Genomic DNA, 12,438 nt, shown 5'->3' on the forward strand with positions numbered 1-12,438 from the left:
AAAAATCAATCCTAAACCAGAAGTCCATTAAAAAAAAGCTGAATACCTGCTTCAAACTCTCTTTTATTGTTATTAATAGAGCATTTATCTTCAATATGGTTGGAGATAAAAATTCCTTTTTAAAGTGATGAAATGAAGAGATTTGCAAGTGCTGAAACCCCCTGATCTCCCCCTCTCTCTCATCACCTGATACAGGCTTAAGGTTTCACAGTTTGTAAAAATCAATGGGAAGTTCTCTCCTTGCCAGCAGACTGGGCCAATTTAATAAGTACCTGAACAGAGAGGCAGCCTGTGGAAGGGGGCAGTCACCTTTCGCCTGGCATTAGGAGGAGCTGCGAGGGCCGGGACACTGGAGCGCATTGTGTCCCCGTGCAAAGGCCTGAATCAGCAGTGACGAGGTTTCTTCTCTCCAGCTTTCTCTCACCAGCCTGACTGTAACCCGGAGGGGAATCTGCGAGGGGATGGACAGCTTCTGCCACAGGATGCAGCTCCCGGGGGTGGGGGGGAGACTTCAAGTTTCCAGTAAAGGGCTCTCTCGTCTCACTAGGGCAAGCACATAGCAGGGAAACTCCAAGCAGCTGCCAGGCAATTTCCTTTCAACTCTGTCCTAACACCACTGTTTACAGTTTTATGAAGGCAGCTCTGACTGTCCCTTCTCCTCCTCTCCCTCCCACTTGTTCAAGTTTGTCGATACCCGATCCATGAACATTTGTTTCCTCCTTCCCTGGAGGAGTTTTGCGCTCCACTGACCTCAAGTTCAGCCTCAACGAGGCTGGCAGGAGGGCTCAGCTGGCTCTCGTTTCCCCACTTGCTGCAGTCCCTTCTGTTGGACTAGCAAAGCCAGTGTAATTCAAGCGGGGCAACCCTTCCCTTGCCAGCTCCTCACACCGCCCAGGGTTCTGCTGACGGGGCAAACTTCATCCACCCTGTCCGGACCCACGGGGGTGGAACCCCCCAACCCTCCATCCATGGAGGCCACCGGTGCTGGGGGTGTACAGGCAGGTACAGACCCTCACCCCCACTCCGGCTGCCCTTAGCTCTCCTCCCCGGTCTTCACCGCTCCACTCTGCTCTGCACCGCGCACCTGCGGCCCGCGCTGCACCTTCCCCAGGTGGGTCCCAGTTTTGCAACACTGCTGTGGGTGCACAGGGGTGAAGCACTGAGGGGTGGCAGTGGAATGGTTGGATGGATGCATGGATGCGTATTTAACTTCTCTCACAGCTTGATCTCCAGGTGATTCCCACCTACCCTGTATCTATACTCCTCCGCATCCGACCTCTCTTTCCTCTCCCTCTCCTCCTTCCTCTCCCCTTTTTCAGCAGCGACGAAGCATTTTACTTTAACCCGTTGGCTCTGTCCACTGCCATCCCGAGAAGATGGATTGAGGAGGGGGTGGGAGATGGAGGCTTTCTGCCTGTCAACAGCTGCCCTGCCTAGCCCTCGCCGCCCCGCGCCCCGGAGCGGAGAGCCGCGGGGATGCGCGGAGCTGTCGCCGGCCACCCGCGGCGAGGACGGGAACCTTGCCTGGGGAGAGAAAGGGTGCGCGGCCGGGCGGGCAGCGGCGCAGACCCCCGAGAAACCCGGAGCAGGGGAGGGGAGGGTTGGATCCCCCCGCGGATAAATCAGCGCGGGTGTCCCGGCGGCTCTCCCGGCGCCGTGCGGAGAGTGTGCGCAGGCAGGGAGCTGGAGGCGGGAGATGGGCAGGGTTCCCTGCTCGCATCGCGACTCCGCGCTCGGCTCCGCAGCCCGGCGGGGAGAGCCGCGCTAATTCCCGTCCCGCGGAGCCCTTTCGGCGCTGGTCCCACGGCACTCGGGAACTGCCGCCCCTCCGCTGGCTCCTTCTGCGCCACCGGCCACTCAAATGTTCATTGAATGCCGGCATTCGTTGCTTTCTAATTAGCGGAGCCCGAATCCGAGATGCTGCTGTTATGCGAGCAAGATACATCAAAGAAGGGGGGGGGGGGGGTGAGAAACTTTGTTTTAATTAATTTTTTCCCCGCAAGCAGAGCGAGGTTAAAAAAAACCTCAAAACACAATACACATTCTGGGAGGTAATCTCTACTTTCTGCAGTCCTTTGCCCACTCTGTCCTGGGTTATTCATTCCGATTGCCGCGCTATTATTTATTTCCGTGTATTTATGTTTCCCGATAGTTACTCAGTAAAGCTGTTTACGCAAACTGCAGCGAGGGAACCGTGGCAAAATTTTTGGGAAGGATGTGAAAATTAATGTGGTTTGATAGTGCCAGAACTGCGGCAGAGCTCAAATTTAAATTTAAACCGACGGAGCACTTTGGGTATGCGTAAGGAAAGAAAAAAAAAAAAAAAAAAAAAAAAAAGAAAAAAAAAGGTGGGGGGGAAGGAAGGAAAAAATAATAGGAAAAAGAGCACACGCTAGGAATAACGTACTTTTCTCGGTGCTGCCGAGGGGCGGGTGGGGGAGACCCACCCGTGTTTGCTCCGCGCTGGCTCGGGGAACGCTGCGGCGCCGGAGCCCCCGCGGGCGGCTCTCGGCTCTCAGCAGAGCCGGCTGCTCTCGGCCCGTCGAGCCCGCTCAGGTGCACCGAGCAGCAGGTGGGCCGGGCCGGGTCGGGCCGGGCCGGGTCGGGTCGGGTCGGTCGCGTTCCCAGCGGATTGGGGCCGCGCAGGGGACTGCTGAAAGGAGGGGTGTGCGAAAGCTGAGGGCTCATTAGCGCGGCGCTAATTGATCCTCCCCTCCGCGCCGCTGCAGCAGCGGGGCGCATCTCGCAGGTGAGCTGCGGGGATGGCGGAGCGCCGCCGCCCCACGCTCCCTGTCACCCGCACCGGGGCCAAGCCCGCTGCCCACCGGCCGTGGGGCCCGTGCCGGGCGCTGCAGCCAGCGGACCGGACCCCGGCGCAGTTCCACCACCTCCCAGCCGCATCTTAGTCTATTTTTCTTTTCCCCTGCACCAGCCGCAGGCGGGATTACCGGCACGGCCTTGGGCTGCGACCGCTCTGCAGTGCGCACCGCAAACAGGGAACTGCTTGGTGGTTCCTGCGCTCAGGAGTGAATCAGCCAGCGGCGGGACGAGCCCCGATGCTCGGGAAACACGCTCGGACGGGTGTCGGGAAGGAAAGCGGGCATTTTCTTATTTTTTTTTATTTTTTTTCCTTCCCGGGGATTTATGTCAGATAAAAAAAAGTCCCTTTCGAGTGCGTTGTAAAGCGCGAGAATTTATGCTAAAGCACGAAGTCCCTCGGCACGGGTTTATGTTCGCTCCCAGGAGTTGTTAACTCGCTCCTCGGCGTCGCGCTGCCGGAGGCGGGAGGGGCTGGAGGTGACCGAGCCGAGCAGAGCCCTGACGCTCCCCACCGGCCCCGCAGCGCTGGGAGCCATTCGCCGGGGCTGCTTCAAAAGTGTCCTCTCATACACGGTTTATAAAAACCGGTTCCCATCTGCATTAGCTTCTCAGAAGCTAAATAAATGGCTTGCTATTACCGGCTGAATTTACCACTCTCCATTAGGGTCAAATAAAAACTAACTTTCTGTGAAAACACTTACTCCCGGGGGTGAAAAGGAGATTCCGGGAGGCTGCTGATATCTTCTTTGGATAGTCCGAAATGTGACGTTTTGCATAGTCTCTAGTGGCTACCTGGCCATTAAAACGCCACAGAATTATTTGTGGGGGTTCAAAGAAAAGGGCCCCCATGGTTCCAGGGGGAATGTTGGATTTTGTGAGTAGGGAACAGAGACCTGCCTTCAAGCAAGCTTACTTTCCTCCTAAATCACTTTTCAAACAAAATTCACCTAATCCTGGTGCCACCTGAGCCTCCTTCTCACTCGTACAAAAAAGATTGTGTTGTTGGAGCTCTGGGATGGTTGGCAGGCTATTGATTTCCCAGCTGTTGAGAAGACAGACTGAATACAATTCAGCAGATGCAAACAGACAGAGCCTGGCTGAGAGATTGTTTTCCTCCAGAAAGTAACCTTGTGAGATGCTGAGGTTATTGACTTTGGAGTGGGGAAGGAGGTGTCTGATAATCAGCTCACTCTCTATCTCCCTTAGATTTATAGCTCAGGGCCTCCTTGTCACTCCTGAAAATATAATCACGCTGGCAATAAGCCCTGAGGGAAGAATGAGGCAGCAAGTGTTTTTTCTCAGGGGTAACGCAGCGACCTCTGAATTACATACTAAAATAAGCCATGATCTTATAGCAAGCTCAGTGCTGCTCTACTTGATTGCTCTGTTTTGGTTAAGATGCCAAAACCATCCCAGCGTGTGCAGGGCTGGTAGTGTGTCCCACAGCCTCACTGCAGAGGGGCCCAGGGCACAGTGTCCTGCTCTGGCTCAGAAACTGCTGCTACGAGGCACTGGGCTTGTCTTGAGACATTTAGTTTGAGAGGGGGGAGAGACAGATTGAGATCTGTCTCACTTTGCTTCTCCAGATGGGAAAACTGTACCAGAGGGATTGGTGGGGTTCTTTAGTTTGGTTTTTTTTTTGGGGTTGTTTTTGGTTGGTGGGGGGGGCTTTCTTGACAGAAACATTTCCTGTCTTCTTTGCAAAAATGTATTTTATGACCATTTTACTGTGCAGATTTCTCCTTCTCTGGATATTACACAGAGTAATGTAACACCTTCAATCTGTGGAGCAGATACCTCTTGGTTTCTTTATCTCAGAACATGCCTTTGTCTCTCTTCAACCTGTTCTTGCTCTTCAGCAAAAACTCACCTTTTTACAAGCTGTCAAACGTAACACTAACAGCTGAGCATTCCTTTGGAAGAAAAAAAAAAAACAACCCGCATATATTTACTTAAAAATCACTTAGTATTTATTACTCCTTGATTTTTTATTAGCCTTTTAAACCTGTCTCTCACTTTAACTCTAATCCAGAGGGAATGGGCTCTCTCCTGTGCCTGTAGTAGATATACCCAAACAGAGAAGGAGAAAAGAGTTGTTTAATTGCTTGTAGTATTTCTGATATTTAAGGTCATTTTTGAGCAAGTAAAAGATCCTGCTTTAGTGTGCCCTCTGCTAAAAAACAGTATTGTTTCCAAAAGCCATGGTCTGTCTGCTAGATTGAAGCAAACAGCACAAAAGGCTGCAAAAGCACTGCTTCTACAATCCCATTCCACAGAGGAAGCACCTTCCTTTAAGGAGGAAGACCATAATCAGGAGATTATGTTCTTCAGGCTCTTTGACACGAAGATGGCCCAAGCATCCAGCTCTCCTTCACTTTCTTTCCTAAACTCAGTTGAGTAACCCCATCCTGCCCACAGTCTGGCAGGTAAAAGGAGGATAAGTGCAACTCAGCTAAGTGGTGTCCATCTTAACTGGTGCAAGTTGTTACTTTGGCCAAAAGTGCAACAGACTGAGAGGAATTTCAAAGAGGCCCAGGGCAGCCACGAGAATGGGTAACAGCTTGGGAAATGTTAAACAACAGACATGAGGCTTGAACAACACATTCACTGATTTGCTTCTCAATGTGCTCTACTGACTCAGGATGGAAATCTGGACATCACTGTGGATAATACTGTGAAAACCTCTGGTCAAAGGGCAGTGACAGTAAAAGAAACTTATTAAATATTGGATAGCAATGGAAAGGGGAGGCAGGCGTGGGAGAAAGATTTACATAAGCTTTGTCATCGTGTAGGTCAGTGGGAAGCCCCTGCCAGAAATAGGATCTCGAAAAGAGCAAAATATAATGGCTCAGCGAAAAGCACCATGAATTGTCAGTGATCTACTCAAAACTGATGTTTGGAAAGACCACTGGCTTCTTTGGGGAGTACGGGATAATCAGAGGGTAAGATGAATAACACAGTAACACAGATGTGTAAAATAAAAGGGGTGAGTAGAAGATAGATTAGGAACTTTTTGGCCCTCATGACTTGTATGAGTAATACATAAACAAGACAAGAGGAAATGGAAAAGAGATCTTAGGAATTTTCTGCACAAGGGAGAGTTAACTTGTGGAACACTGTCATCAGATGCCATTAAAAGCAAGGTCTTGATGGAATTGAAGGGAAAAATATAGATGGATAGAGAGAGTTATACTCTAAAATTAAAATAATAATAATATTTTTATATTGTCACATTTGGAAGTAAAACAAATCTTCATCTCTAAGCCTAAGTAACAGAACATTTAGAAAGAAAAGTGATTAATCTAGAAATGTTGTTTTTGGCATTTTTTGCATCTTCTCCAGAAGTAGCCACCAGTAGTCATAATTTGAGAATGAGTACACCTTGGATTGAGCTAGTATGACCATTACTGTGTTTTTAAATATCTCCTGGAGGCAGCTTTCTTTCCTTGTCAGCTTTTAGTCCAGCTTGCTAGCAGCAAGTCTTGAACAGAATTCACAGAAGTATTGAATATGACACTAAAATATTAAGTAGGAAAAAATCAAATAAAGTTCTACTCTTTTCTTCATGATATTATGGCAACTATGTGAATTAGGATACCTCATTTTAGTGTTAGAAAAATATTAAGTCCTTAGATTTTTAAAGATGGGATTGAGGAGCTTTTGAAAATATTAAACCCACTGCCTAAATAATAACATGGAATGTATAAACCATCACCTCTTCACCCTATTCAAAATAATAATCATGAATATTTGTCTAGATCTTCACATGTAGCAGAGTCAGTTTGACTTGCTCTTCCAATTCAAGTAATCACTACAGGAAATCTTTATATTTACATACTAATTTGGGGATTTGAATTTGGTTTTAGTGGAACTAGAAAAGAGTGCCAGCATAAAATGTAAACTTTCTTTAAAAATAAAAAGAGAAAATTTCTACCCTTATTTTTGTTCTTTAACATTTAGTAAGAATAATTTTAATTTACCACATCTGGGCACTATTAGATAGTGCTTGCATATCCAGTCTTCTAAGTAGTCTGGACAAATACAGTGATTGAAATTTTTTAAAAAAAAAAAATCTCAAACTAAATAAACCCAAGAGCAACCACTGATACTCAACAACTACCCTTACAGACCTGCATCAATATTTCTTTCCCCTTCCAAACACCCATCTCTTCTAGGCAAGAGGAAAAAAGGAGCAGGGGGGTTGTACCCTGGAAGAAAATACCATCAGTAAATTCAAGCTATTTGAAGCTTTAAAGAAAAATAAGCAGCAGATTTCCAGGATTTTAATACAGTCATTTCTCCCTTACTAGAGACTGCGCTTCAATGCCAATTCCTCTGCTGACTGAAATTTCTTAGCCACACTCTGCCACCTTGAATCAAATACTTCCAATGTGTGATTGCTGAAGCAAGTTACAAACCTGAGAAAAACCATGCTTGCAATCACTGTGACACAGTGACTGCTTTACAGAGAAACATTATTTACCTTGTACAGAAAAAGTACGGTACAATATCCTGCCCAAGCTTAAAGGAAGTCTGTCTACTTCAGGAAGAGAAAGCTCTTCCTAATTCCCATTGTGGAAGACCACCATTCCACACAGCGTTTAATCCAGACAGCCCACTTCACACAGCACCACACTTTTGTCACATTTTCTCCATTTCAGTTGTCATTATGGCCGAAGGACAAAAAAGGGTGTAGACTGCCCCAAAGCACTTTTCCTTCGGCTCTTTTTTCAGAACAGGATGCCATTTAGACTCATGCATGCCATTAACATAAATAACCTCAGAACTACTTAAATCACAAACAGACTTTTCAAGTGTTTGTAAACAAAAATGTGTGCCAGGTATACATTTTAATTTATCCTTTCCTCCTGGGTTTTTTGTTGTTGCTGTTGTTGTTGTTTTTGGGGTTTTTTTGTTTTCTTGCTTACAAACGTTGGTAAATTAGAATATTGTGAAAACTACATAAGGGGACAGCTTTGAGTTTGCTCATTCCTCCCTTCACGCCTCAGCACCCTGGCAGAGGTTTTCTGCGTACCTTGACATGCAAATGCAGGTTGGTTGCCTCAGATTATCCTGCTACTGATTATTGAAATATTTTTACTGCTGGGCAGCACTCCTCCCTGTAATTTTGAGGATGGAAAGCTTTGAGTCAGTTGATCTTAAAAACGTGTTTCACTTATTTGAGAATACTTATTTGATGTTAAAAAAAAAAACAAGAAACAAAGTCACCCAATTTACTTAAAATGTCATATACACTTGATGGAAGCTTACATTGGTATTTCTTTAATTCTAGCCTTTTGTCAGTACAACTGATGTTCGTTTAATTGCAAATATTTAAATTAAAATATCCTGTGATTTAAGTGTGGCAGCATCTAAGCAAATTTGTGCCTCTTTTTTTAAAAAAAAAGTAATGTTCCTTCCTCTCACTTTCTGTATTTTCTGCCCTTTTCCTTTGTTTTCCAAGCATCCAAAGGTAAAAAAGAGCTTTAAAAAAATGCAGTAGTGGGATGGGGGAAGGAGAGGAGAGGTAAGGTAACATTATTTCAGGTCTTTGCTCTGCTTTGTTAGGACAGATTTAATCTTTGGGCAGCATCAGAAGATAGGCCTGAATGACTGCCTGATCATCTCTTCACTCTCTCCTCTTTTATCTGGATTACTCCTGACCCTTTTCAGGGATGATATCTCACTATTCTTATTTTGTAAACTAGGCTATTGTTTCCCTGTGTTTCACTTATTGTAAAATGTTTTCTTTCTTAACTTCATGTCGTTGTTCCCGAGTAGTGAGCATGCTGTCACTAAGACAGGGTGAGAGGATGGAACTACGTAACTGGGGACAGATTCTGCCATATTGTGCCTGTTAGCAGTAGCTTGTTCTCAAGTGCTCTTGACTTCATGGCAGTTTGTAGCAGAAGAAAAACGGATAAAAGGGGTTTAAGTTTGCCTTGTAATTGAAAAACTAGGAAAGATAATGAATATTATGGAATAGTCTCAAACAGCAATTTAATTTTCAAGTTAGCAGATACTCAGAATAACAGAATAATGCTCAGAATAATACTCTTAAGTGAGTTTTGAGAGAGCATTTGTTCACAGTCTGAATTATTCATGCTTCCTGTTGCCTTATGATAAACACTAAAAAAAAAAGAAGAAACAAACACAAACACCAACATCACAGTCATCTCAGCTCCATTTAACAGCAAAACTCAAAGCTAACAGTTGTAGTTCAGAACCAGAAACCTCACAACAGAATACTGTGTGGTGCTGGGACTTTGTTGTCACTGGAATGTATATTCTGAGTGGTAATCTTTTATCTAGTTGTGCACTGAAAATAAAAACCCCAAACCAAACCCCACTGTAATTATATTTTGCTTGTTTATGCTGAGTAAAACATGTCAGACATTTGGGGAGAGCAGGCTGAGGTGCAGGGGAACCAAGCATGAGTATGTTGCTTGAGTTCAAGAAAACCAGGGGATTGCTGCTGTGCTTGTGACAAGGGCTTGGGTGAAGGTGGTTACAGGCTGGCTCATTAAAAGTTAATAACGTGTGTTGTGCCATGTTTGATGACTGTTGAGAGAAGGGCAGAGAGAAGGAGCTTACATAAAAGCCAGGACATAATGCCAGTTGACTCACTAAGCACAAGGTTGCCCCTGTGCAGGGCACGTGCAGCCATAATTAGTGCAGCAAGTGCTGCTGTGTCTTTCAGGAAGCGTTGGAAGCTACAGGTTCCGTTATGTGGTCAGTGACCACCTGCCCACAAATGTCAGGCAGGTGATGGGTGTTTCACAGGAGGCACTTGGAGAGCTTCTCTGCGGAGGCTACTGCTCTTTTCTGGCTCTCTCCCCTCAAAGTGATCAACATTGAGACCAGGGATATTCATAGAAAATCACATCAAGAGGGCCATGTCCATAACAGCAGGGTGTCTATAGTAGAAGAGGGCAGCAAGACAGAAGTTGTAACTCCCTTTGCCTTTTTAATTGCTCTTTCAAAATGAAGCAGGGATGCAACATACTTATTATGGAGCATGCCTCCCATCCTGGAAATATTTATTCTGAGCTCAAAAAATAATACTGCTGGATCAGATCCATCCCTGGTGTTCCCTGTGGGACACTGGATTTGCTGTTGTTGGGGTATTGAGCAGTCTGTGCCCCTAGGTGTGTGTGCAGAGTGTTTTGGTGGGAAGCATGGAAAGGCCCTGCAGAGGCACCTCCACATCACCATGCCAGATGCTGGAGATGGCTCAAGGAGACCCTCCCTGTGCAAGACATGGCTCTGGCTCTCCAGTGGGATTGTTATCTCGCCCTTTAAGACAGACTGACATAAGAGATCAAGCAGGTTGGGGGGCAGGATGCATATGGGATCAATCCCATCAGTATACACAGCAAGCGTGCTTGCCTGCGGCTCTCAAATGCCCCACTCCTATCAGTCCTCCTGCCACACCCCTCTGCTGCAGCGCTGCATTCAACTCCTCAGCCCGAAACTCCCACGGACCCGGCCACATTTTTGCTATTCTTTTGGGGTTTTTTCCTACTTAAAACGCGAAAGGAAAGCTGACACGAGCGGAGCCGCTCCTGACAACACCCCGCTGCGAGGGGCCCAAGGGCGGCCCCGCACCCTGACGAGGGAGGCGGCCGGGGCTGAGCTCTGCCCTCATGCCCCTCGGGAGCCGGGGAAGACTCGGGGCAGGGGTGAGCCCAGCGCTACGAGGGCTCCTGCCAGGCGCCGCGGTCCCCTGGAGCCCCTTGGCGGGGCCAAAGTGAAAGTGAAGCGACTCCCGAAACCCCTTTGGGGGTGGCGGCGGGAGCCATGTGACAGCCGGGAAGCAGCCCGGCCTCACGGGGGGCGAGGGTGCGTGTGGGTGATTCCTGAGGGCCGCGGTGCCCTCTCCCCCCTTGTCGCCTCCCCTCCCCGCATCCCGCACCGCCGGCATCTCCCTCCGCGGCCGCATTCGCGCCCATCCCTGGAGACTGGGCCGGGCCGGGCCGGGCCGGGCCGGGCGGCTCCCCCTTCCCTCCTCTCCTCCCCTCCCCTCCGCCGCGTCCCCCTCAGGCAGGGCAGGGCAGGAGCGCGCCCCGCAGCGCTGCCCCCAGGAGGAGGGACTCGCCTCCCCAGCATGATCACGGCGGCTTATTAGGGTGGTCGTCTCTCCACCTCTTTTTTTTTTTTTTTTTTTTTTCTTCCTTGTAACTATATTTTTTTATTTTTTATTTTTTTATTTCAATTTGTCTGCTGGCCTCGACTGTCACCGCTCTCGCCGCTGCTCTTACCACCGCGCCTCCCGGGGCTGCCGGCGCGGCCCTGCCCCGCCGCCCCTTTGTGCCCGGCGCGATGCTGCGAGGGCCCGGGGGCAGCGGCAGGTAAGCGGGGCGGCGGTGAGGGGCTGGCGGGGCACGGCCGGGGCAGGAGGTGCCGGGGAGGAGGGCGCGGAACCGCCCGCCCCCGGAGCAGCCCGCTTCTCGCCCGCGCCTCCGCGGCCGGCCGGGTTTGTGCCTTCCTTTGTTTTATTTAGGTTGTCTGTAAAAAAGTTGCTACTACCGCCACCCAAAAGGACACCCCCTCCCTTCCCCCCATCCCCAGTCGAGACCTCTGGGGTCTCAGACCCTGCCCGCATTGGCCCTTTCTTTGAGTCTCCCTGTAACTGGCGCGTATTAAACCTGTCTCCAGCTGCGAATCATCCCTCTCTCCAGCCTACTTACCCCGCTGCCCCCCGGAGTCCCTCACTCCAACCCTTCTGCCTATTTTGATTTTATTTCCTCCCCCCGCCTCTCCTTGGTTTCTGAAGGACTCCCCTCCAACCTGTCTGTAGGTATGTTTGTGTAACCAGACACTGAGAGTAGCTGTCTGCCGAGGAATTAACTCGGCAACCCCCAAAGCTTAGTTTGCATTCAATAGAGGTGTTTGTTTTTCAGGTTTAAATCTCCAGACGGGTTGAAGAAGTCGCCCAAAAGGAACCACTTCGCAAATTTTGTTTCCTCCCTTGAAATCCCGCTGGACGTGGAGCAGGTGGGGGATCCGGAGGGGAAACTTTTGAGGGGGTGGAAGGGGGTAGTGGGATGGAGAGTGATCAGGGGCTGAGTAGTGTGGGAAGGTGGGGGAAAGCGCTTTAAAGTTGGAAGAGTGAAGCTGCACTTTCCCCCTTTCCCTCCTCACTGGAGGATAGCTCAAGGCTCTTGCTTTCGTTCGTTAAAAATAAATACTACAGAAGTTGGCACATTTTGTAGTTTTAGAGAAGTGGATTCTCTCCAGGATTAACGTAAAAAATGTTGATGTTTGAGGAACTGCTCTTGCTCAACCCGTAAATAAAGTGGAGATGTTGACAGTTTGTCTAGCCTCTGGTAAATTAGAACAAAAAATATTTCATTTCTTTAAGGGCATCAATAATTGTGAGGGTGGGAGAGAGAGGAAGGAGTTTAACTATTAACCTTTATCTGGGCTCGTAAATTAGTTGAAACTCCTGTTTCTGAAGCTTCTTTTATGCATTTGCTTTCCTGTTTCCCCCCCTCTTCTTTCCTTCACTGGTGATGGTGAAAGGTAAATGAAAATAATGATGCTTGCATTAATTGGACAAGCAGGCGATTTTATGGCTCACCAGTAAAAAATAAATGCCACGGGAAAGTTGCTGTT

The 12,438-nt window shown here is 48.3% G+C and overlaps 1 protein-coding gene and 1 long non-coding RNA gene across 8 annotated transcripts in view; one reads left to right on the plus strand and one right to left on the minus strand.

The window, feature by feature from the left end:
* Window positions 1–46: 46 nt before the first annotated feature.
* Window positions 47–2,674, minus strand: LOC147654761 (uncharacterized). The gene is made up of 2 exons (XR_015283073.1): window positions 2,408–2,674; window positions 47–1,923 (listed from the first exon to the last, which is right to left on the minus strand). It is a non-coding gene; the product is annotated as an uncharacterized LOC147654761 (long non-coding RNA).
* A 7,339-nt stretch (window positions 2,675–10,013) lies between these two features.
* PRDM1 (PR/SET domain 1) overlaps window positions 10,014–12,438 on the plus strand; it is a 102,197-nt gene continuing 99,772 nt past the window's right edge. For 2 of the 7 annotated variants that reach the window (XM_086876689.1, XM_086876690.1), the window contains exons 1-2: window positions 11,384–11,620; window positions 11,724–11,817. The gene's annotated coding sequence lies outside the window, so the exon portion shown is untranslated. Of the gene's footprint in view, window positions 11,172–11,383; window positions 11,621–11,723; window positions 11,818–12,438 lie in introns of those variants that run through there. The other 5 variants (XM_086876687.1, XM_086876686.1, XM_086876685.1 and 2 more) reach the window with 5 other exon arrangements.

Source organism: Cyanistes caeruleus, chromosome 2, assembly GCF_971803275.1.
Source record: "Cyanistes caeruleus chromosome 2, bCyaCae1.hap1.1, whole genome shotgun sequence".
In the NCBI taxonomy this organism is placed as follows: domain Eukaryota; kingdom Metazoa; phylum Chordata; class Aves; order Passeriformes; family Paridae; genus Cyanistes; species Cyanistes caeruleus.